Here is a 26,787-nt window from a genome sequence, read left to right on the forward strand (position 1 = left end):
TGGTAAGCAACAATATCAAATCACTAGAAAGAAGAGACATAGGATCAGAAGAGGTAGAACCCTTATAGGTTGAGTTAAGAAATGGCAAGTGTAAAAAGACACTAATAGCAGTTATATACAGGCCTCCAAACAGCAGCCAGGATGTGGACTACAAGTTACAGCTGGAAATAGAAAAGGCATGTCAGAAGGAAAATGTCAAGATAATTATTGGGGATTTTAATATGAAAGTGGATTGGGAAAGTCAAGAAGGTATGGGATCTCAGAAGAGGGAGTTTGTAGAATGCCAATGGGATGGCTTTTTGGAGCAGCTTGTCCATAAGTCCACCAGGGGATCGGCTGTTTTGGATTGGGTGCTGTGTAATGAACCTGAAGTGATTAGGGAGCTAGAGTTAATGGAACCCCTTGGAAGTAGTGATCATAATATGATTGAGTTCGGTTTGCAATTTGAAAAGGAGAAGCTGGTATCAGGTGTATCGCTGTTTCAGTGGAAGGAAGGAAATTACAGTGGTATGAGAGAGGAACTGGCCCAAGTTGATTAGAAAAGTAAGCTAGATGGAGGGACGGTAGAGCAGAATTGGATGAAATTCCTACAAGAAATAAGGAAAGTGCAGGAAAAATATATTCCAAGAAAAAAGAAAATCATGAATGGAAAAATGGCACAAATGTGGCTAATGAGAGAGGTTAAGGCTAAAATGAAAGCAAAAGAGACGGCGTACAAGGAAGCAAAAATTAGTGGGAAAACTGAGGACTGAATGACTTTTAAAAACTTACAGAAGGAAACTAAGAAAGTCATTAGGAAAGAAAAGATGAATTATGAAAGGAAGTTGGCAATTAACATAAAAAAGGATATAAGAGTTTTAAAAAAATATATGCAGAGTAAAAGAATGACACGGGTAGATATAGGACTGATTGAAAATGATGCTGGAGAAATTATGATGGGTAACAAAGAGATGGCAGAGGAACTAAATGAGTATTTTGCATCAGTCTTCACAGTGGAAGACATTAGCAACATACCTGATAGCCAGAGGTCTCAGGGAATAGAATTAGGTACGGTCAAGATTACTAGAGAGAAAGTGCTTGGGAAGCTAAATAGACAAAGGATAGATAAGTCTCCCGGACCGGATGAGGTGCACCCATGGGTTCTGAAGGAGGTGGCTTTGGAGATTGTGGAAGCATTGGAAATGATCTTGCAGGAATCAGTAGACTCTGGCATGGTTCCAGAGGACTGGAAGTTTGCAAATGTAGTTCTGCTGTTTAAGAAAGGAGGGAGGCAGCAAAAAGAAAATTACAGACCTATTAGTCTGACATCAGTAGTTGGAAAGTTATTGGAGTTGATTCTCAAGGATGAGGTTATGAAATACCTCGAGGTGCATGATAAGATAGACCCAAGCCAGCATGGCTTCGTGAAGGGAAGATCCTGCCTCTCCAACCTATTGGAATTTTTTGAGGTAATCTCAAATAAAATTGACAAGGGAGAGGCTGTGGATGTTGTGTATTTGGATTTTCAAAAGGCCTTCAATAAGGTGCTGCATAAGAGGCTGCTTAATAAGATGAGAGCCCATGGAATTGCAGGAAAGATATTGGAATGGGTGGAGCATTGGCTGATAGGCAGAAAGCAAAGGGTGGGAATAAAGGGATCCTATTCTGGTTGGTTGCCAGTTACTAGTGGCGTTCCGCAGGGGTCAGTGTTGGGTCCATTTCTTTTTACACTGCATATTAATGATTTAGATTATGGATTAAATGGTTTTGTGGCTAAGTTTGCAGATGACACCAAGATAGGTGGAGGAGCAGGAAGTGTTGAGGAAATGGAAAGGTTGGAGAGAGACTTGGTCAGTTTAGGAGAGTGGACAAAGAAATGGCAGATGAGATACAATGTTGAGAAATGTACGTTTGTACATTTTGGAAGAAGAAATAATCTGGCAGGTTATTATTTAGATGGGGAGAAAATTCAAAAATCAGAAATGCAAAGGGACTTTGGGGTCCTCGTGCAGGATACCCTAAAGATTAACCACCAGGTTGGATCAGCAGTAAGGAAAGCAAATGCTATGTTAGCATTCATTTCAAGAGGAATAATGTATAAGAGTAAGGAGGTGTTGATGAGGTTCTGTGGGGCACTAGTGAGACCTCATTTGGAATACTGTATGCAGTTTTGGGCCCACTATCTTAGAAGGGATGTACTGATGTTGGAGAGAGTTCAGAGAAGATTTACGAGAATGATTCCTGGAATGCAGGGGCTAACATATGAGGAGCATTTGTCGGCTCTTGGACTGTATTCATTAGAGTATAGAAGAATGAGAGGGGATCTCATAGAAACATTTTGAACATTGAAAGGGTTGGACAGAGTAGATGTGGAAATGTTGTTTCCCTTAGTGGATGAATCCAGGACAAGAGGACACAGAATTAGAGGGTACCCATTTAAAACAGATGAGGAGAAATTTTTTTAGCCAGAGGGTCGTGGATTTATGGAATTTGTTGCCACATACAGCTGTGGAGGCTCGATCATTGAGGGTGTTTAAGGAGGAGATTGATAGGTATCTAATTAGTCAGGGTATCAAGGGATATGGGGAAAAAATGGAAATTGGAACTAGATGGGAGAATAGTTTAGCTCATGGTGGAGTGGTAGAGCAGACTCGATGGGCTGAATGGCCTACTTCTGCTCCTTTGTCTTGTGATCTTGTGAATAAAAACTAACTACTTAACACTTTCATCTTCAGATCGCACTGAAGTTGCATAAAATGCTGACAAAACTTTACCACTTTCTGAATGTGTCATGGACCGTTTGTAACAAATTTACTCTTTTTAACAGGGTATTTTTCTCTAAATGAGTCTCAGCTTTTGTCAGTGTTAATGTCTGTCAAAGTATTAATATGAATAATTACCAATAACTAACAAATGGCAACAAGCGTCTGTGGTCCAAGTTTGACAGGTTCCACCAGACCTTTGTAAGCTCTCGTCAGCAGTTACTGATAAAACAGTCATTGCTGTTAGGTTCACTTGTGTGTATATTTGCAAGTTGTTAACTGGTTTGGCAACACACCAACATTTTGGTAAATCAGTGCTCAACTATTAAATAACGTAACCATTAAATTTCTCTGATTTACGAGTCTTTTTAAATGTATATTGCTGATCAATTGTTAGAATATTAACGTGTTCCAGAAATGCACCACCTTGCCACTTTGTTCTGCACATCTTGTGGTTACTGAGTCATTCTACAAATACTACAGAAATAGTGTAATTTAGAGGGAATATTTATTCAATGCAGCAAATCTTGGCTTTCACACACACTTTATCCAATTCAGATTAATTGGATTGTAATGTTATACAGTTCTGGCAATTGCCTCTATCAGAGAGATTACACAAATGACCTGTCTGCACTGTAATTGTTATCAATGATTAATATTGTTTATAGAACAAAAAGTGTACAATCACTACCGCTTATTCAACCTGAAGCTCAATATTATATCTGCTTACTTAGCTTGCTAATTAGTTGCTATTATTTTTCGTACTGGTGTGTTCCAAATGCCTGTGGAAAATCGATTCAATATCTGGGAAACATTTATCAGATTCTGCAGACTCTTCGAATGGAAAATTGTATACATTTTAATGTAAAGGGAAATTTAATGTAAATGTATTACATAATGATCCCTAGTAGATGTATTCATGGGCATTTGTCACATTTTTTTTACTTTTATGTTCAACACATTATTCCTTCCTTAATGTCATTGCCTTTATTTTAATATGTTTTCTGTCAATGATACACTAACACACCTCAGAAGTGGTCAATAGTTCACCTGATGCAGAAACAAAGTTTGTTATTAAAGTTCTGTATGTTCAGTGGCCTATTTACAGGTTAAACCCAACAGGAGATCTAGGGAGTGACAGAATTGTAGAGTAGAACAGCATATAAACAGGCTATTCAGCCCAGCTAATCCATGGCAACTGCAGCATCCTCTATGCTAGTCCCAGATGGCAACATTCACCCCATGTTCTCCAAACTCCTCCCCCCCCCATTTACCTCTCTAAAAGCCTTTTAAATAGTGTAACTATACCCACCTCCACCACCTCCTTGGGTAGCTTGTTCCAGGTGTTCAGTTCTCTCTGTAAAGAAGTTATTACTCAAGTCTCTTTTAAATCACTCCTCACATGTCTTGTATCTGTGCCTCTAATTTTGGACTCCCAACCATGGGGAAGAGACTTTGAGCTTTATGCCCCTCGTGAGTTTATAAGCATTTGTGATGTGACTCCCTCATTTCTTATCTAGACATCTTCAAAGAACGTCAAAAATGCAGCGTCCATTATTAGGGACTACTGTCACCCAGGACGTGCCCTTTGCTCATTGCCACTCTCCAGGGAGGAGGTACAAAAGCCTGAAGGCACGCATTGAATGATTCATGAACGGCTTCTATCCCTTTGCTATCCACTTCCTGAAAGGACACTGAACCCATGAACAATACCTCACGGCTTTTCATTTCTATTTTTTTGCACTACTAACTTAACTATTATATAAATAAATAAATATAATTAGATACATACACATTTACTGTAAATCATAGTTTTTCTCTATTATTATGTATTGCATTGCCCTGCTGCTGCAAAGTTAACAAATTTCACAACATATGCCAGTGATATTAAACCTGATTCTGGTTCATTTTCCTGAACTCCAGGAAATAAGGATCCAGCACGGCCAGCCTCTCCTTATGATTTAGGTCCTTTAGTCCAGGCACTATCCTTGTACACTTGTACTCCTAGATCCCTTTGTTCCAAATCACTCATCAGTGCCCTGCCATTCATTGTATAGATCTTATCCTGCTTTGACTATCCAAAATGCATCATCTCATGCATATTTGAGTTAAATTCCATTTGTCATTTCTCAGCCCATCTCCCTATCTGATCAAGGTCTCTTTGCAATTCATTATCATCTACTTCACTATCAACAACCCCCAAATTTATTATCATCGTCCCATGTACACTCATAACCAAATCACTTACATAAATAATGATTAACAGAGGTATAAACTCCGACCCCCATCCAACCCACTTGTCACAGGCCTCTAGTCAGAGAATTGACCTTCAAGCATCACTTGCTGCTTCCTATCACCGAGCCAATTCTGAATCTAACTCAGTAGTTCTTCCTGAATCCCAAGTTACTTAATCTTCCTGATCAGTCAAGTGAGAACTTGTCAAATGCCTTACTAAGGTCCATGTATATAACCTCCACTGCCCTACCTTCATCTATCTCCTTGGTTGCCTCCTTGAAAAACAGCAGAAGATTCATCAGGTATGACCTCCTGTGGTGAACTACATATACCTGTCTGGACACGCCCCCTGCTGACTGCTCCTGTGGCTCCTCCCACAAACCCCGGTATAAAGGCGATTGAGGCCTGAGCCCAGCCTCTCTGTCTCCAGGATGTAGTATGGTGGTCAACTACTGCTTGTTCTTTCTTCCAGTCAATAAAAGCCGATATCTCGTCTTCACGTCTCAGAGAGAGTTATTGATGGTGCATCACCTCCCACACACAAAACCATGCTGATTATTTCTGTCAGGCCTTGACTGTCCAAGTGATGGTAGATCCTGTCCCTCAGAATTCCCTCCAGCAACTTCCCTACAACTGAAGTCAGGCTCACCAGCCTGTAATTCCTTGGCCTGTTCTTACTTCCCTTATTGAACAATTAAACAACAGTAGCTACCCTCCAATTTTCTGAAACATCACCAGTGGCTAGTAACAAAGCCATTATCTCTACAAGGGCATACATGATATTTTCTCTGGGCCACCACTCCTGCACTTGCTCAGAGTCTGGGGAATTGACAAACTTAATGCACTTCAAATCTGCAAATACATCTTTTCTCATAATATGCATGCATTGCAAGACCTCACTATCTGTTACCCTACCTTCTTTGATATCCTCCTTAGTAAATTCTGAGGAGAAATACAGACTAAAAATCTTGGCCATCTCATGTGGCTCTGGACATAGGTGATCCTGATAGTCTTCAAGAGGACCTAGTCTCTCTTAGTCACATTTTACTGATAATGTCACTGAAGAACCTTTCCTTCCGGTCAAGATGGCACCAGCAAACAACAATTCCTCAGGCGACATTTGCCAGATAGCAAATCTCTCCAATTATTTCACTTTTTCTATGCCTTTTTCTTGTTCTTTTTATCTTGTTTGTGTTACAGAAACTGTGATGAACAGTTTGGAACTCAATCAAAGGATCAAGCGCAGTGCTGTGTCCAGAGAGCTGCCTCGTGGAGATCGGAGTCAGCGGCTGAAAAGGACCGAGAGCACAAGCTGACTCTTGGAAAAGACCAGAGATGAGGTGTGGGGTTATGAACAACACCATCTGGAAGCATTGAGGAAGACTGAAGTTTCGAGGTGAATGTGGAAGGGGACAGCGATGGCTCTCATTGGCGATGATCAGCAGCTGGATCAGTGTGTTTGGTCCCGATCAGCAGTGTTAGGACTTGGGTCAGCAGTCACTCTTTATGGAAGGACTGAGTTCGAGCAGCTGCTCTCCTCATATGCAGATGAAAAAAATGTTTCCCATATTCTGAGATTTACCTGATTATTGGACTGTACTTCATATTGGTTTCTTTCAGTTTTTTGGTGTTTTCTTTCTTGTCGGCGATCTGTTGACTTCTTGTGTGGGGGTTTTGAGGATTTGGTGCTACTGTTGCTGTTCATTTCTGTGAGTGAGAGGTTTGGGGATTGTTGTGTGTAGGGGCTCAGTGATCGTTATTGTGGCTCTTTTTTGCTGCGGGGGAGGGAGGGTTTATGTTCTGCAAGTTTTCTTTTTTGTGCTGGGGGAGGAGCTTATGTCTTTTCTTTCATTAACACCCATGATCTTTCTGCATTTAATGGCTAGCTGGAGTAGATAAATATCAGAGTTGTATTCTACATGCATACTTTGAAAGTAAAATGAACCTTTGAATGTTTGAAGAACCTCTTGGGATTATTTCTAACTCTGCCTGTCAAATCCTTCTCACACCCTTTAATGCCTTCCTGATTTCCCTCTGGAGCCTGTTCAAGCTTTTTATATAGATGGAGGGATTCATTCATACTCAACTGCCAAAATGCTTCCTTCTTTTTCCTGACTAGAGCCTCAATATCTCTCATAAACCAGTGTTCCTTGAACTTCATTTGTCTAACCTTCATCCCAACAGAAATGGACTCTTGATATGGCCCTTTTAAAAATGTACCACTTGTCAATTGTCCTTTTGCCGTTTAGTAGAGTCACCCTGTCAACCCCAGCTAAGTCCTGTTCAATACCCTAAAAACTGGCCCTGCTCCAGTTCAGGATTTTAACCTGAGAACTTATTCTATATTTTCCATAACTATTTTATGATTAGAATTGTGATCCCTGTACACAAAGTGCTCCCCAACTGCCACTGCAATTACTTGGCCCACTTCGTCCCCAAGAGGAAGTTCAGTATTATCCTTTCCTAAGCTGGCTTCTCAATATATCATGCGAGAAACTGTCTTGGATATGATACACTAATTCTGCCCCATCCAGGCCCTTTGTATTCTGGGTGGCCCAGGCTCTGGTTAGTAAATTGAATGCAACTGGGCCTAAATATATCCATTTCCCTTTCAAAAAATTAGCATTTTTCATTAGTTTTGCCACGAGCCAGATGACCCTATCAGGAACATCGAGAGGGCTCGAACATGAGCTGAAGCAACCAACCGCCACGTTTATTGAAGCAGCACAAAGAACAGCTCGAAGTTACTACAATCTTCTTTTAAGGAAAGATAATTGGTTGAAAACAGAATTCAAACCAATTTTATATGGCATTAAATATGCCACTATTGGCACTTGAAAGGCTCCTGAATCCATATTGACATTTAATAAGTTAAATCTAAATTGATTAATTGGTTTCAGCTCTGTGCAATACAAGATTAAGGGTAAATACTAATGAGGACTTAAATGCGCAATAACTTTGAACAACTTGTAGGGACTCATGGTTGAGTATTGAAACATGGCAGAGATTAAGAATGCTGGTGACTCTGATGACAGTTGACACATTATATCTGCCTGGTCCAGCATATCTTTTTGCATGAGGGTGCAGGTATCAGCAAGAGTTTCCTGATACTTTCTCTCTCTGAGATATCCAGGAAAATTTTCCAATTCTCTACTCCACACTCCAGTCCAGTTGGTGGCAGTAATGCACCTTTAAGTTGCACTGCCAACTGCCATTAAAAGTCTGAAGAAGAAGAAGAACATATCCAAGAAATTGATTGGACCTACAGATATTGCCAGCTGGGTAAACATACTGTCTTTGAGCAAGCCAACCTGCATTAGATCCTGGATCCCTAAATCAACCCTTCAGGAATTTAAAGTAGCTATCTACTGCAATCTCATCCTGAAACATTGACTTGTTCCTTGTGCCTCCACAGATGGTGCTTGACCTGCTTGAGTTCTTTACTCATTTAAGATTTCAGAACAATGCCATTCCCTGGACTTCTGACATCAACATTTTAAATACAATGTTAAAAGCAATACTTCTGTTCTTCTGATTCAAATAGTCAGCAATTGAAAGCTTGAATTTTAAGTGTTGAAAAATAATAATAAGATAAATAATATTACAGAGATGATTATTGGTATTTGCATATGGTTGCAAAATGTACTGCGATACTTAGAAAAGCTTCTCTTGCATACTGTTTATAAAAATTAAGTTATTACACAATGCATTGAGGTAGGACAAGGTAAACCAAAAACAATACAAAATAAAGTGTAACAGCAATAAAGTGCAAGATCATAATGATGCAGATTGTGAGGTCCACAGTCCATTTTATTGGACTAGGGAATCATTTATTAGTCTTATTACAACAGAGTAGAAGCTGTCCATGAACCTTGGTGGTACATGCTTCCATGTTTTGTGTCCTTTGCCTAATGGGAGAGGAGAAAATAGAGAATTTCTGGGGTGAGTGAGGTTTTTGATTATGTTGCCTGCTTTACTGAGGCAACAAGGAGTATAAAGAGTCTATAGAGGGTAGGCTGGTTTCCATGATGGACGTACTGAGCGGTGTCCTCAATTCCCTGCAGTTCCTTGTGGTTGCATGCAGAGCAGTTGCCATACCAAACTGCTATGCATACAGTTATTCAGAGATTGATAGTAAGTAAGAGTGACATCAGAAGACCATAGGACATATGAGCAGAATTAGGCCATTCAACCTATCAAGGCATCTCTCTGCACCTTCCAATTTGTTCCTAGAAACTCCAGCCATTACTGTTCTGCCATCATCCCTGCTAGTTCCCCATCCAATCAACATTGCCAGCTCCTCTCTCATGCCTCTGTAATTCCCTTTACTCCACTGTAATACTGATACATCTGACTTTAGCTTCTCCCTCTCAAGCTGCAGGGTGAATTCTACCACAATCACTACTCCTAAGGGCTCCTTTACCTTAAGCTCCCTAATCAAAACTGCTTTATTACACAACACCCACAGGTATTCTATATCTTCTGATCCTATGTCACAGTTTTCTAAGCATTAGTTTTCTTTTTTTTTACCAATAGAACCACCCTACTCACTTTGCGTACCTGCCTGTCCTTTCAATGCATTATTTATTGTTAGTTGTTAAGTTCTCAACTATGATCATCCTTCAGCTACAATTCAATGATGCCCACAATGTTATACCTGTTGATCTCTAACTGTGGCACAAGGTAATTTACCTTATTCTGTATACTACGTGCATTCAAATATAACACCTTTAGTCCTGTGTTCATCATCCTTTGCCATTTTGTTCACATGTCGCACTTCAACTCTTCCCACTGACAGCAATCTTGCCCTATCATCTGCCTGTTCTCTTCACAATCTCACTACGCACTGTGTCTGCTTGTATACCAACTGCCCTGTCCTCAGCCCTATCACTCTGGTTCCCATCCCCCTGTCAAATTAGCTTATACCCTTCCCAACCTGACTGCAAGGATATTGGTCTTCCTCGGGTTCAGATATAACCATATAACCATTACAGCACGGAAACAGTCCATTTCGGCCCTTCTAGTCTGTGTCGAACGCTTACACTCACTTAGTCCCACTGGCCCGCACTCAGCACATAACCCTCCATTCCTTTCCTGTCCATATACCTGTCCAATTTTTTTTTTTTAAATGCCAAAATCGAGCCTGCCTCTGCCACTTCTACTGGAAGCTCGTTCCACACAGCTACCACTCTGTGTAAAGAAGTTCCCCCTTGTGTTACCCCTAAATATTGCCCCTTAACTTTCAACTCATGTCCTCTTGTTTGAATCTCCCCTACTCTCAATGGAAAAAGCCTATCCACGTCAATTCTATCTATCCCCCTCATAATTTTAAATACCTCTATCAAGTCCCCCCTCAACCTTCTATGCTCCAAAGAATAAAGACCTAACTTGTTCAACCTCTCTCTGTAACTTAGGTGCTGAAACCCAGGTAACATTCTAGTAAATCTCCTCTGTACTCTCTCTATTTTGTTGACATCTTTCCTACAATTCGGTGACCAGAACTGTACACAATACTCCAAATTTGGCCTCACCAATGCCTTGTAAAATTTTAACATTACATCCCAACTCCTATATTTAATGCTCTGATTTATAAAGGCCAGCATACCAAAAGCTTTCTTCACCACCCTATCCACATGAGATTCCACCTTCAGGTAACTATGCACCATTATTCCTAGATCACTTTGTTCTACTGCATTCCTCAATGCCCTACCATTTACCATGTATGTCCTATTTTGATTAGTCTTACCAAAATGTAGCACGTCACATTTATCAGCATTAAACTCCATCTGCCATCTTTCAGCCCACTCTTCTAACTGGCCTAAATCTCTCTGCAAGCTTTGAAAACCTACTTCATTATCCACAACACTGCCTATCTTAGTATCATTTGCATACTTACTAATCCAATTTACCATGCCATCATCCAGATCAATAATGTATATGACAAACAACATTGGACCCAATACAGTTCCCTGAGGCACACCACTAGTCACCGGCCTCCAACCTGACAAACAGTTATCCACCACTACTCTCTGGCATCTCCCATCTAGCCACTGTTGAATCCATTTTACTACTTCAATATTAATACCCAACGATTGAACCTTCCTAACTAACCTTCCGTGTGGAACGTTGTCAAAGGCCTTACTGAAGTCCATATAGACAACATCCACTGCTTTACCCTCGTCAACTTTCCTAGTAACCTCTTCAAAAAATTCAATAAGATTTGTCAAACATGACCTTCCACGCACAAATCCATGTTGATTGTTCCTAATCAGACCCTGTCTATCCAGATAATTATATATATCATAATGTAATACCAGATGTAACCCATCCTTTTTGTACATGCCGTAACTTTTGCAGAAGAGATCCCAATGATTTAGAAATCTAACACCCTGCCCCCTGCACCAATTCATCTGCCAAATTATCCGATTCTTACTCTCACTGGCACACAGCACAGGCTGGAATCCAGATATTATTACCCTGCAGGTCCTACTTTTCAGCTTTTAACCTAGCTCCCTATATTTTTTGTTCAGTACCCCGTGCCTTTCCTTACCTATGTTGTTGATACCGATACATACCACAACTTGTGACTGCTCACTCTCCTCCTTTGGAATGCTGACGACCTGACCTATGACCCTGGCACCTGGGAGGCAACATACGATCCAAATGTCTCTTTCATGTCCGCAGAATCTCCCGTCTGATCCGCTAACTCTTGAATCCCCTATCACTTTTGCACTCCTCTTTTCCCCTTCCCCTTCTGAGCCACGTAGTCAGACTCAGTGACAGAGACCTGATCCTGTAGCTTTCTTCTGCTAGGTCATTCCACCCAACAAATGTCCAAAATGGTACACGTGTTGTCGAGGGGAACAGCCACAGGGGAACTCTGCACTGGCTGACCCCCTTACCCCCTCCAGACAGTCACCCAGTTATGGTATCCTGCTCTATGGAGTTACTGCCTCCCTGTTTGTCCTGTCAATGACCTCCTCCACCTCCAAGTGATCCAGAATTCATCCAGTTCCAGCTCTCGTTCCTTAACACAGTCTGAAAGAAGCTGCAGCTGGATGCACTTCTTGCAGGTGTAGTTTTCAGTTTCACTGGAGGTCTCCCTGTCTTCTCATATCCCATAAGAGGAGCATTAGAAGATAAGAACATAAAAGCATAAGAAGTAGGAGCCATCCAGCTCATCGAGCCTGCCCCGCCATTCAACAAGATCATGGCTGATCTGTCCATAAACTCAGCTCCATCTACCTGCCTTTTCCCCATCACCCTTAATTTCCCTGCTATGTAAAAATCTATCTAACTGTATCTTAAATATATTTAGTGAAGAAGCCTCAACTGCTTCCCTGGGCAGAGAATTCCACAGATACACCACTCTCTGCGAAAAACAGTTTCTCCTCATCTCCGTCCTAAATCTTCTCCCCTGAATCTTGAGGCAATGTCCCCTAGTTCTAGTCTCACCTACCAATGGAAACAACTTTCCTACTTCTATCTTATCTATCCCTTTCAAAATTTTGTATGTTTCTATAAGATCCCCTCTCCTTCCTCTGAATTCCAGAGAGTATAGTCCCAGACGACTCAATCTCTCCTCATAGGTTAAACCCTTCCTCTCCGGAATCAACCTGGTGAACCTCCTCTGCACTGCCTCCAAAGCCAGTATATCCTTCCTCAAGTACGGAGACCAGAACTGCACACAGTACTCCAGCTGCAGTCTCACCAGTACCCTGCATAGTTGCAGCATGACCTCCCTGCTCTTGAATTCAATCCCTCTAGCAATGAAGGCTAAAATTCTGTTTGCCTTCTTAATAACCTGTTGTACGGGCAAGCCAATGTTTTGCGATTCATGCACAAGCATTCCCAAGTACCCCTGCACAACAGCATTCCCTTATCCTGCCTGTCATTCCCAATTCTATAAATGTGCAATAAGAAAGAAGAATTAAAAAAAAAATCTACTTACATCCTGTGCCTCACCTCACTGGATCTATGAGCCAAAGCCTGAGCTCCCCAGTCTAACACTGGCCCTATCCCACAATGACCCCTCCACTTGAACCTAATCATTTTATTTTGGCCCTTGCCAAATGCCTAATTATGCACAATCCAGCACCTCTTTGGGAACTGTGACACACAGACTGTCCCAGCTGCTCCCCCATTGCTTGCTTCGTTTGAATTCTCTTTTCTGCTGCTCAAATATCTTCTCAGGAGTTGCTCCTGAGATTTCAATTTGACTCAAATCCAGCTGTGGGTACAATAGCAGCATTTAAAAGGCATTTGGATTGATGCATGGAGAGGAAGGGCTGCAGGGGGGGTTTTGGGCCAAAAGCGGGCAACTGGGACTAACATGGAGGATGCTGTGGTCGGCATGAACCTTTTGGGCTCGAGGGCCAGTTTTCTCTCTGTGTTACTCTGTGACTCTAAACTGCCACCATATTACCCATACAAAATCAGTAAAGATGGATTCCACTCTGCTGCTTTTCTGTGGGAAAAATTAACTAGGACAGAAGCATCAGAGATCCAATGAAAAAGCCAAAGTATTAATTCTGATGCTCTCTTCACAGATGCTGCTTGCCCAGTTAAAAATTTCCGGTTTTCTGCTTTTGTAACCAATCATTTATGGCCTCTGTAATGGATGCATTTGATTATCTTTTGGCTTTTACTTGAAGATAATGCAGTTGGATGACTGGTCAGATCATGACTCTAAATCTGAAGAGTAAATAAGACAAAGTAGCAATTAATGAGTATAACAAAAAGGCAAATATATAACAAGGATATGCTGACAATAAACACAAATATTTACCACCATAATCTTTAAACGGACTAACTCTTAACCATCCAGCAGTTACCTAACTATATTTCTTTGCAAACCAGAGAAATGAATGTACTGTTCCTTATTACATGCCATTTGTTTGCAATTTGCGGCCATTCCCAGCTATGCAAGTTCACTGCTCCCTTCATACTTAACTGGACTGAATCCCTTGCAACAATTCCCTGAATGAAAGCTGGCTTCAATGCAACACAGAGCCTTCTGATTTGAATGACACCTCTCGGTGGAACAAGGAAAGCCACTCCCATAGAAAAGCTTTGACAGCTGGCTAAGCCACTACTCCAGACTTATCGTCGGGTTGTTAAAACAGTCAAATATTCAAGGGTTAAAAAAAATTGTAAATTCTATTTACTTTATTTCTTTCCTACATGAGCATGCCCCCCCCCCCCCATTAAATTGAAGTATAAATGCTGGCATGGATTTCTGAAATATCAGGATCTTTTCTGATGTGCACTTTTGTGAGAATGTGCCAAACCAGTCAGCAAGTTGCCAGGCGAGCACTTTTAAGAGAATTCAGGCCATTTTGTTTTATTAGTTTCACTGTACACTAGATACTTCTGTGATATTCAGAAACCTTGTATAATTATTGTGATTAGACTGCATTTAAGTGACTGACTAAATGAGCTGCGTCTTTGTGTTCTGATTTTATCCTTGGCCTGAGGCAAGAGCAAATGTTAAAAAGGAAGTTTATTTAAGGTGCACATTTGACACAAATTAAAAGCACTTTCAATCTTGCTCCATTTTTGCGTGAAACAAAATTATGTCGCTGTAGCTGATACATTTGTAGATTGTGATTGACTTTCATTTTGTGTATAGTTCAAAGTTAGCTTCAGTAAATTCTATTTAAATATGTAGATTTTTGATAAGTGTTAAAGTAATCAAAGTTCAAAGTTCAAGTAAATTTTATTATCAAAATACATATATATGATTCTATATCCTATACAACCCTGAGATTAATTTTCTTGTGGGAGATTCTCAGCAAATCTATAGAATAGTAACTTTAACAAGATCAATGAAAGATAAACCAGAGTGCAGAAGACAACAAACTGTGCAAGTATAAATATAATTAAATAGAAATATATAACGAGATAATGAGATAAAGAGTGCTTGAAAGTGAGGTCATTGTGGTTGTGGGATGAGTCAAGTGGCTTAATTCTGCTCCTATACCTTATGGTCTTATGGAAACACTTCAATGATGAGGCAAGTGAAGTTGAGTGTAGTTAGCCCCTTTTATTCAAGATCTTGATGGTTGAGGGGTAGTAACTGTTCATGATCCTGGTGATGTGAGTCTTGAGGCTCTTGTACCTTCTACCTGATGGCAGCAATGAGAAGAGAGCATGACCTGGATGGTGGGGATCTCTGATGATGGATGCAGCTTTCCTACAAAAGCATTTGATGTAGAAGAGCTCAATGATTGGGAGGACTTTATCCGTGATGTATAGCCTTCCCAACCATATTGTAAAAAGTCTGCATATTTGCTGAGACTTGTTACATGAGATAAAGCACCTCTAGTACAATGCAAATTCTCAGGCGGGACATTTATTTGGACAAGTCAAAGTCCTCAACCTGAAATGTCAATTGTTCATTTCTTTCTGCTGAGGCTGTCTGACCCACTGAGTTCCTACAGCAGTTTAATATTCTGGCATTGCCAGTCTCTTGTACCTCCATTTATCATTGCTGATTGGTGCTCAGTAACATACCTGTCTGGTTGAGTCACAGTTACTTAATTTACTTTCATGTTATAGGCAGAAGATGTCTGGCATAAAATATTGATTGTAACTTCATTATTTACTGAGCATTAATACCCCAAGTTTGTTAAAATATTGCAGCAAAAAACAATTCTCACAATTTGTCATCTAAATCTATGTGGCATTCTATATATATATATATAGGTAGTTCAGAAGAAAAGTTAATGTAAATTTTTTTTCTAGCAAAAGTTCTTATGAAAAAGAGCAATTAACCAAGTCAATAATTTTCAACCAAATCTAATGTTGTTGTACTTGGTGCTGAATGGTCTGTCTTTTATATACGAATGAAATCCTGTGAAATTGTTATTTGAAAGTGTGAAGAGCTGACTTTTAACTCAATCTGCTAGATTGTCACAGCTAACCACAGGATTAGAATTTAGATGCTTGCTTGTTTGTATAATTGTTTGTTTATCTGTAAATATTTGGTAACTATTCAGTAATCTATAGTATATAGTTCTGTACTTCTGAAGATTATTTGTCAATGAGCCCAAGATGTCATGGCAGTATATATCAAGACTGCCCTTGTTGATTCACAGACACTGTGATCAGAGAAAACTCCCTTAACTATCCACCTTGAACTAAAGAGGGACCACAAGCTCTCCAGTGCTTTGTTCCAGTCTTCACCTTTATTTGCGTCATCTCTAGCTTTCCCTCACTCCTGTGGTTTCTATTGTATTGTGTTACTTACCTGGCTGGAATATTCTGACTCTATCTGGCCCATGCAATGATGAACGTTGAATAAAATAGCTGTAACCATAAAATTTGTACCTCATTCCTGCCTTAGAAAGACCTTCTGGACAATATCATCTCGATATCCGGCAAACCATGTCTTTGAGGGGTAATAAGTTTTCCTGAACCTGGTGATGTGAATCCTGAGGCTCCTTTGCCTCTTTCCTGATGGTATTAGTGAGAAGAGAGCATGAACTGGGTGATGGGTGTCCCTCATGATGGATGTTGCTTTCCTGTTACAACACTGTGTAAATATGCTCATTGGTGGGGGGGAGCAGGGCTTTGCCTGTAATGGACTGGGTTGTATCCACTACTTTTTGTAGTATTTTCTGTTTAAGGGTATTGATGATTCCATACCAGGCTCTGATGCAGAGAGTCAATATACTCTCCACCACACATCTATAGAAGTTTGTCAAAGTTTTGGATATCATTTCAAATCTTTGTAAACTTCTACGGAAGTCATGCTTTCTTCGTAATTGCACTTATGTGCTGGGCCCAGGACAGATCCTCTGTAATGATAGCACTGAGGAATTTAAAGCTGCTGACCCCTTCCACCTCTGATCCCCCAATGAGGGCTGGCTCATGGACCTCTGGTTTTCTCCCCCTGAATCAGCTCCTTAGCAGTGCAATTTGCCTTCATCATTGTTTAAAAAAAAAGGCGTAACTTGCATTAACATTTTAGCGTGCTTCAAAACAAACGAATTGTTTTAAAATTTGCAATCATTACTTTATTAAGCAGTTTGGGTTACTGTATAAAGATAGAGATGAATTACATTTTGCCTGTGAAAATGAGTGATCTAGATTAGAGCCATAGGATATTGCTCATTGACAGTATATGCTGCTTTTATAGATAATAATATTCAAAAGTTATAGTGATGGCACCTCTCTTGACCCTTCTGCTATCTCTGAACTGTCTGCCAAACCAGCATTCTTGCTGTGGTTGAGCAGCAACATTTTCTGAAGAAAAATATGGATGACAGAAGTCAGTGTCTACAGTTAGCATCAAATTCCAGTCCCTGCTCATTGATTTAATCCCTCATCCAGCAACTGTCTAAAATTGAACCAGATTATTCTCAACCCCGATTATTTGGTCAAACCATCAATGTTCACTTCTAGAACATCTCCTGACTCACCTTCCACGGAAACCTACCTTACAGTGTCTGTTATCTTAAGAGATGATGCTTCTAGCTAGATATCCCTTTGTCTTCTATATATATATATATCTCTCTTGAGATAACAGATACTGTAAGGTAGGTTTCCATGGAAGGTGAGTCAGGAGATGTTCTAGAAGTGAACATTGATGGTTTGACCAAATAATCGGGGTTGAGAATAATCTGGTTCAATTTTAGACAGTTGCTGGATGAGGGATTAAATCAATGAGCATATTTATTTATCTATTTCTGAATGTTTTGACAAGGTGATGTTCAGATGATGTTTCCCCTTGTGGAACCAGAAGGAAGCTGCAGGTTCAGTCATCATCTATTTAAAATAGAAATGAGGAAGAGTTCAAAGGCTCAGAGAGTTGTGGAGGCTGAGTCATTGAATATAGATTCCAAAAGATTTTTGAAAAATAAATTTTTATCTTGTTGTATTTTCTTATTTAGGTATACAACATAGTAACAGGCCCTTCAGATCCAACAGGCCTGTGTTGCCTAATTACACCCATGTTACCAATTAACCTATAAACATGTACGTCTTTGGAATGTAGAAGGAATGGAGCACCCAGAGGAAACCCACACAGACATGGGGTGTACATACAAATTTCTTATGACAGAGGCAGAATTGAACCCTGGTTACTATAACGATAACCACTACGCTACTGTGCCAACCCCAAAATTATGGGGAACTGCCTTGAACATGGAGCTAACAAGGAGCAAAATCAAATCAAACTGAACATAGGAGCTGGCTCGAGGAGGTACGTGGTTTATTGTTATTCTAATTTCTGTATTCTGTTGGTGTATTTTTGTTAAACCAAACTCATTGAAATTTGGATTGAGTCCAGCCTGGTTTATTTTATACAGAAACCAAAATGAAGCAGCATTCAAAGGCAACACGAGTGAATCTGCAGATGCTGGAAATAAATAAAAACACAAAATGCTGGCAGAACTCAGCAGGCCAGACAGCATCTATGGGAGAGATGCTGTCTGGCCTGCTGAGTTCTGCCAGCATTTTGTGTTTTTATGAAGCAGCATTCATTCTGCAAGCTCAGCTTTATTGTAAAATAGAGTGGCAGTGCATTGCATTACCCAACTCTCCTCTGTTTTGTCTCTTCGTTTTGATATGTTAAAGCAATATTATCTGCACCTGTTATATAAATACATATGCACAAGGTTCATTGCTCTCTGATGTAAATACACAGCAGGAAAACTTACTGTAAATATTCAAAAAACAGGAATTCATAGTTGCAACTTCCAGGGGAGGATTAAACCAGGAGTCAAAGAATTGAAAATACCATCCACAGTTTTGCCTTTTACATAGCTCTATGCTTCAGGTTTCAGTGAATTCCTTCCTCTTAAAAACCCAACAAACTTCTGGAAACACAGGGTAGTATACCAGAAAAGCCCAATGTGGCCTGGTTGCCATCATTTTGTCTGGACTTCATCACCTAATTGTCTGCTGATAATAATAATAGTAAAGGGAAATCAAGAGAAGCAATATTTTGGAAATGGATTTTATCTGGCTTTGAGTCTATAGTTTGATCCCTCAAAGGTACAATTCATTTAAAAGGTTGCCTGTTTATCTGAAATGTACAATGTTATTATAAAAGTTAAAAACACAAGGAATACATCACTAAGTATGTATTAAATCTGTTGAATATTAAACCTAGTATTCAGAAACACTTCAATAGAATACATTGGTGCATTAATATGTCTGGAATACAGAAAGACACCATTCTACAATTTGTTTAAAACCTGTTCATAAGTAAATCTGATTAATTACTAAGAGATTAATCCAGTGAAAACTTTGTTTCATGCATGTGGCCTAAAAATGATTTAAAACATCTCATAAAATTTTACTGACGCCTACTGAAAGCCCTTTCTGAGATCAGGACAACTCTTCTCTATTATTCCAGTAGTAGGGAAGCATTCTTTTAAGGAAATGCATTGTTATTGTTGTATGATGGTACCCAGGGTTAATGACGCAATTTTCAATGACCACATGACTGCTGAAATTGAAATTAATATTTGTGTCATGAAATCAAATGGCCATTTGGAATACAATCCATGCCAAAAGTTATGCACCCATTTATTGAGTCATAGAGTCATACAGCATTGCACCTATCTATATCAATTCCATTTATGTTCATTACATCCATAGCCTTTGATGCTTTGGTGATTCAAGTACACATCTAGATGCTTCTCTAATGCTGTGAGGGTATTTATCTCCACTACCTCTTCAGCTGTGCATTCCACCATCCAAATTTTCGTTATATGAAAATTTCCCACTCAGGTCCACTCAAAACCTCCCACATTGCACCTTAAATCCATGCTCTCTTCTCTTAGATACTTCTACCATGGGTAAAAGGTTCTGTCTGACTATCCTATCAATCCCCCTCACAATCTAGGGTACATCTATCAGGTCACCACTCAGTCTTCAGTGCTCCAGAGAGAACAAACCTGGCTTATCCATCTCTCCTTAAAACTGGAATGTTCCAATCTGGGCAACATCCTGCTGAATCTCATCTCCTGTTCAGTCGCATCCTTCCAATAGCGGAATGACCAGAGCTACACACAATACTCCAAGTCTGGCCTAAACAATGTTTATGAAGCTGTGGCATGATGTCCCAGCTTTTAGGTTCTTTATCCCTGATAAAGACAACCATCCGATTGCCTTTCTTCACCACCCTCTCTACCTGTGCTGCAACATGGTCCCTTTGTACAATAGCTCTCACTAGAATCTACCATTTACTTGTATATGTCTGGGTTCTATTTCAACATCTGCAGAGCATTTCCTCAAGAAACAAGTAACAGTAGGTTTATTTTTTTTATATATAGATGGTAACATGCAATCTATTCTGCATGTAGCATTCTCAAATCTCAGCCTCAGTGCAAATGACGATTTTCCTGGCGCTCCTGGCTATTTAACATTGATCCATAGTCATGTTGAGTCAAGCACTGAATGAACAAATGAATACTTGTTGCATTCAATATTACCTTCTCATTTGAAGGTTGCTGAGTGATGCTCCAAATAAACTATTCAAACAAGGGCAGCAGAGTTCTCCTGGTGTCCTGGACTATATTAGTTCTCATTCAACACACACCAAAACAGATTTTGTTCTTTCAGTCTTCACAGGTTTCTGTTGTGCGTATGCTGATTGCTCCAGGACCAGTGACTGTATTGTAAAAATAAATAATCGCCTGGAAAACAAACTGCTATGTGAATACAAACTCTTTCTTGAATATCTCCTAAGTAAATCCGAATGGCACATACTCCTGAATGTTATCACTGAGCAAGATCTACATCAGCCCAGATAGATACTCAGGTCTACCTGGTAGAAGAATTCTCATAAATATTATGCATGTTCGGAGTTCTTGGAGGCTAAGCAGGCAGCATCAGAAATTGTGAATTTCAATAAAGATTTAACATGATATTCTTTTCTGTAATGATGTGGCTCAGTTGCAAAATCATACCAAGTTTTCTACTCCAACAAGGCTGAACCTTCTAAGGTCATGATCTTACCAACAGTGCCAGTTCAGCTCCCGTTACGCAGTTCGTGTGACGAGCGGGAAGACACCTCATCAGTGTCAGACAGGCAGATGCAAGCTTCACTATGGCTCTAAATCTGACACTCACCTCTCTCTGTTCATTCCAAATTTTGGCTCAGCATTTGGGATAACCCATAGAGTATTTCTGAAAGTACTATTGTTAAATTCCTTGAGGTTTCTGCCAACTTACCTAACACAGACTTTACTACTGTGACCAAAGGTGAACTGAGTGAACACTTTATGAGGGACACCTGTAGACCTGCTTGTTAATGCAAATATCTAATCAGCCAATCACATGGCAGCAATTTAATGCACAAAAGCATGCAAACATGGTGAAGAGGTTCAGTTGTTGTACAGACCAAACATCAGAATGGGTAAGAAATGTGATCCAAGTGACTTTGACCTTGGAATGATTTCTGGTGCATCATGGGGTGGTTTGAATATCTATGAAACTGTTGATCTGGGATTTTCATGTGTTGCAGTCTCTAGGGTTTACAGAGAATGGTGCAAAAAACAAAAAACATCCAGTGAGCAGCAGTTCTGTGGGTGAAAATGCCTTGTTAATGAGAGAGGTCAGAGGAGAATGGCCAGTCTGGTTCAAAGTTCATAATCCAAAGTAGAAATTATTATCAGAGTACATACATGTCACCACATACAACACTGAGATTCTTTTTCCTATGACATACTTGACAAATCTATAGAACCATAACGGTAAACAGAATCAATGAACAACAAAATGTGCCAGGGCAAATGTAAATAAATAGAAATAAATAATGATTATAAAGAGTCTTTAAGTGACACTATCAACTGTGAGAACTCCATAAATAGGTGAGTGTAGTTATCCCCTTTTGTACAAGGGCCTGATGGCTGAGGGGTAGTAACTGTTCTTAAACCTGGCGGTGTGAGTCCTGAGGCACTTGTATCTTCTACCTGATGGCAGCAGCGAGAAAAGAGCAAGGCCTGGGTGGTGAGGATCTTTGATGATGGATGCTGCTTTTCTACAGCAATGTTTCATGTAGATGTGCTCAACGGTTGGAGGGCTTTACCTGTGACGTACTGGGGCCAAACCCACTATCATTTGTAGGATTCTCCACCTAAAGCCATTGCTGTTCCCATACCAGGTTGTACTGCAGCCAGTCAGCACACATTCCACCACATATCTATAGAAGTTTGCCCAGGTTTTTGATGACATGCCAATCTCCGCAGAGTCATGAGGAAGTAGAGGCACTGTCGTGCTTTCTTAGCAATTATATTTATATGATGAAGTCTAGGACAGGTCCTCTGAGATAATGACACCCAGGAATATAAAGTTACTGATCCTCTGATGAGGACTAGCTCATGAACCTCTGGTTTCCCTCTCCCGAAGTCTACAATCAGTTCCTTGGTCTTATTGACATTGAGTGAGAGGTTGTTGTTATTACACAACACAACCAAATTTTCAATTTCCCTCCTGTATGCTGATTCATCAACCTCTTTGATAAGGCACACAACATTGGCGTTGGCAGCAAACTTGCGTACGGTGTTGGAGCTGTACTTAGTCAAAGGTGTAAAGCATGTAGAGCAGGGGGCTGGGTACACACCTGTGGTGCTCTTAAGCTAATTGAGATTGCGGAGGAGATGCTTTTGATGATCTGCACTGACTGGGGTCTGCAAGTGAGGAAATCTAGGAACTAATTACAGAAGGGGGTATTGTGGCCCATGTCTTGGAGTTTACTGATTAGTTTTGAGGGGCGGATGGTATTAAATGCTGAACTGTTGACGGAGACTGGCAGGCTGAATCAAAACAGTGAAGTCTGGCGTATCCAAGCGGCAGAACCTGTTGTTCTGATGGAGAGTTAAGTGCCAGGCCAGGACACCAAGGCCCGATGCGAGGTACAGACCATTTAGATCACTGCTCGAAGCGGTAGAACTTGATATTCGGATGGAGCCAGGCCAGATTGAAATGATCAAGGTGTCGGGGCCCGATGCGAGGTACAGGTCAGTTCAGATCACTGCTCCACATTGTTTACTCAGACTGTCTCGCAGACTTCAGTTCAGAAACACTACTTGCTTGCAGTTACTTTTTGCATGATGTTTTTTATTGCACATTGGGTGTTTGTTGGGCTTTTTATGGGTTACTTTATTCTTTTAGTTTCTTTCGGACATGGGGTGTGTTTTTTAATTCTCTGCACTTTGGGTGTTAGACAGTCTTTTTTCATATATATGGGGGTTGTTTTTGGGTTTCTTCGTTTCGTGGCTGCCTGTTAGGAGATGATCCTAATCCTAAGGTTGGATAATGTATGCATACTTTGATGATAAATGAACTTTGAACTTTAACTTTGAGCTGTAATTGATAAAAAGCATCCTGATGTATGTGTCTTTGCTGTCCAGATGCTTCAGAATTGTGTGAAGAGGCAATGAGATGGCATCCACTATAGACCTGTTGCTTCGGCAGGCGAATTGGATTGGATCCAAGTCCCAATTCTGAACAGCCTCTCAAAACACTTCATCGCTGTGGATGTAAGTGTCAAGCTGATAGGGAGGTGACAGTAACTCAAATAACCATGTGTTACAACAGTGGTGTGCAAAAGAGATCTCTGGATGCACAGCATGTCAAACCTTGAAGTGGATAGGCTCTAGCAGCAGAAGACCATGAACATACGCTCCAGTATAGGTAGTAACTAATAACATGGCCACAGGGGGTATTTTAAAGTGTAGTGTTTCTCATCTCACCATTGGGTAGATATCACTATATTATGGATACCACTGATTAATTTATAACTCTGTAAACTAGACAGCATTGCAAACCGGATCCTAATGCAATTCGTGCAGCAATCTCTATGAGCCCTTTGTCTAATTAAACATTTGGTGAGCCAACAGCTTTTTCATTATCCTGTCTGTTTTTACTTAGTGTTGTACAATCATCTCAGGTCTTCTCTAAAATGTTTTTGTCATTTGTCTAGTATCCCAAAAACAATGGTAACAGCTCGATGAAAATCTTAACTTTAGCCATAATGTAAGGCAACACAAGGCCAGCTATTTATTATGTATCTTAGCAAATATTCCTTTCCAATTACTTTAAGCTGCTGTTGGAGAAACACGAGACTGGAAATGCTGGAATCTGGGGCAACATACCAGATTCTGGAGGAACTCAGCAGGTAAGTCAGCACTGATGAGCGAAATGAATGGCCAATGCTTCAGGTTGAGACCATTTATTTGGACTGCAAGTGAGAGGGATGACGGCCAGTATAAAAAGGTAAAGGGATGGAGTGGAGGGAATTCAAAGTTTCAAAGTGCATTTATTGTCAAAGAATGTATAAATTATATGACCTTGAGATTTGTTTGTTTACAGGCAGTCGCAAAGCAAGGAAACTGAAGGAACCCAATTAAAAAAAAACAACAACCCCCAGTGCCCACAGAGAAAGAGAAAGAAAACACAAATAAATCATATAAACTATAGAAGTGAGCAATAACAACAGCATTCTGAATCAAATTGAGTCCTTAGATCCAAATCCCCGGAGCAGCCCAGAGTAGGCCCAAAGCCTTGGTATTCAGTTCATCGTATTACCGGAGCAAATTGCTGAAAAGTTCACAGATACAAAGTACAGCAGCCAGGAGCAGTCTTGCAGAGAGAGAAGCCCCAGACTACTTGGGCCAGCACTTAAATGGCCGAACCTCACACTAGGACTCAGCCCTGACACCAGTGAACCACTCTGGGCCTAGATTTCCCTGACAAAGGAGCCATTCTCGACAACTCCAAGTGGGCTCGGTGCCCAGAGCGATCTAACCTTGCCTGACTCTTGACACCCTGCCTTTCCAGTCTATCTGGGCTGGCATTTAGATTGTCCGAACAGCGTATTGTACCTTGCATTAGGACCCGGGCCTCACCACGGCAATTCAATCTGGGCCTTGAACACACCGCCCAGCAATTGGCTTCAGGCCTGGATTTCCCTGCCGAAGGAGCCATTCTTCACCTCTCCAATTCAGCTCAGCCTCTTCGAGGGTTCCAACCTTGTACTCGGGTTAGTTGGACAGGCATCAAAACTCGGGATAGAGCTGGAGATCTGTTATGGAAAATGTCTCTGTCCCATCTTCTCCCCTCCAAATTGTTCACTCCAACCAGCACGGCTTCAACTCTACATGCATCGATTTTGCAGTGTGCCAGCAGGCACATCCTATGAGTTTGCTTTGTCTTTGCCCACTTCTTCATTTGTACACAGGTTACTTAAGATACCCACAAAATGCAAACATTTGCTTCATTTTCAATAAGCAATGAAACATTGGACTGTTTACTTTGTTATTTATTACATTTCAAGCAAGCAGGGAAAACTGTTGAGCTGGTCCTAAGAATGATATTTTTTAGGAATGCGTGTTGATGCATCGAGGTAGAAGTTCTTAGAGCTGAGTTTGGGATATATCGATGAGGCAGAGCAAAGGGAACCCTGTGCTGCATTTGCCTTAGACCTTACTTGAAAACAAAATCGGAACAAGCTGAAAAAGTTCAGCGATTCCTGAACAGAAGCAGCAAATCAGATACCTCTTCTGTTAGAAAGTTTCACCAAGAGCAACATGATAGTGACCACTGCTTTTAAAAACATGGACGCCATTTCAAGAACAGTTGCTGACAAATTCTTCAGAAAAATTTATAATTGCAACAGGTAAAAAAATAGGTTCAACCTCCTAACAAAGCTACAAAAAGCACCATTAAACCGTCCTGTTAAGCAGCTCTTCTGATAATATTTGGATGACAAGACCTTACGGATTTCTAATGTTGAATGTGAATAAAACTCAGATACGAGATGTGCTTCAATGTCACTGTTATCCAAATAAACCACAGAAGTGTTGTTTTGTTATCTTATATTTTCCAGTCTGCAAACAGTTAAAGAATGTGATCTGAGCCTAAGAATAGCAAAATAATCAAAGGGATGCATACTCTAATAGGCTGTGGAAAGGTCTGCAGACAGAGGCAAAACAAACCTCGAAATCCAAGGGATATTCAGGCCTCAGTCAAATATTTTGATGGACCCTGCTGTAAAAATAAGTGGACCACACAAAATCATGACAGCAGTAAAGTGTGATTAACTAAGTTGTTCCAAAGAAAATTTAACCAGCTTTTCCTTTTAAGTTTTGTAATAAACTTTTAGCATCATGGGAGCAGTTTTGCTCACAAATTTAAGAATACTTGAAACAAAATTATCTTTGTTCTTAGGAGTATAAAAACTTGAGTTCAGAGTGATTCTATTGAGGTTTTCTAATAGGTTTACTCCTGAATGTCTGCTTGTGCTGAATTAAGACCTTTTACATCTACATCTCCAGTCTACGTGTGGCTTGTTCACAGTCACAACAAGTATTGTCAGTAGTACAGGCTTATCGCCACTGAGAAAGGAATAGAAAAGGACAAAGTGGTGGTAGTTACCTTCCAGATGAGTTCTGGGTCTGGGAGCCAGGATGAACAGGAAAGAGAGGAAAATGGCCAATAGAGTGGAAGAAATGAGACTTGGAAATAATCACCCTTCGGGGACGGCAGATGGCATCTGCTGGTGGAAGATGTAAAACGTTGATATTTATGAAATAACTGTAGTGGACTGTCTGCTATCCTGACAGCAGTCTCCTGAAACAAGATCTGACTCTGAGCTCCAACATTCCATACTTCTAGAGGTATGGAAGATGCACTGGAAGCGCATCAAGGACCTTCTCAAATTCTTCTTTAAAATATGCTTATATAAGGGAATCTCTGGAGAAGAAACACCCAGGAAGGCACTGAGCCTCCACAATGGGAGGAGGCAGAGGCCCTTTCTCAAATAGTAGAATGAACATGCAACATCTTTGATCAC

The sequence above is a fragment of the Hemitrygon akajei genome, chromosome 20 (assembly GCF_048418815.1).
Source record: "Hemitrygon akajei chromosome 20, sHemAka1.3, whole genome shotgun sequence".
NCBI lineage: Eukaryota > Metazoa > Chordata > Chondrichthyes > Myliobatiformes > Dasyatidae > Hemitrygon > Hemitrygon akajei.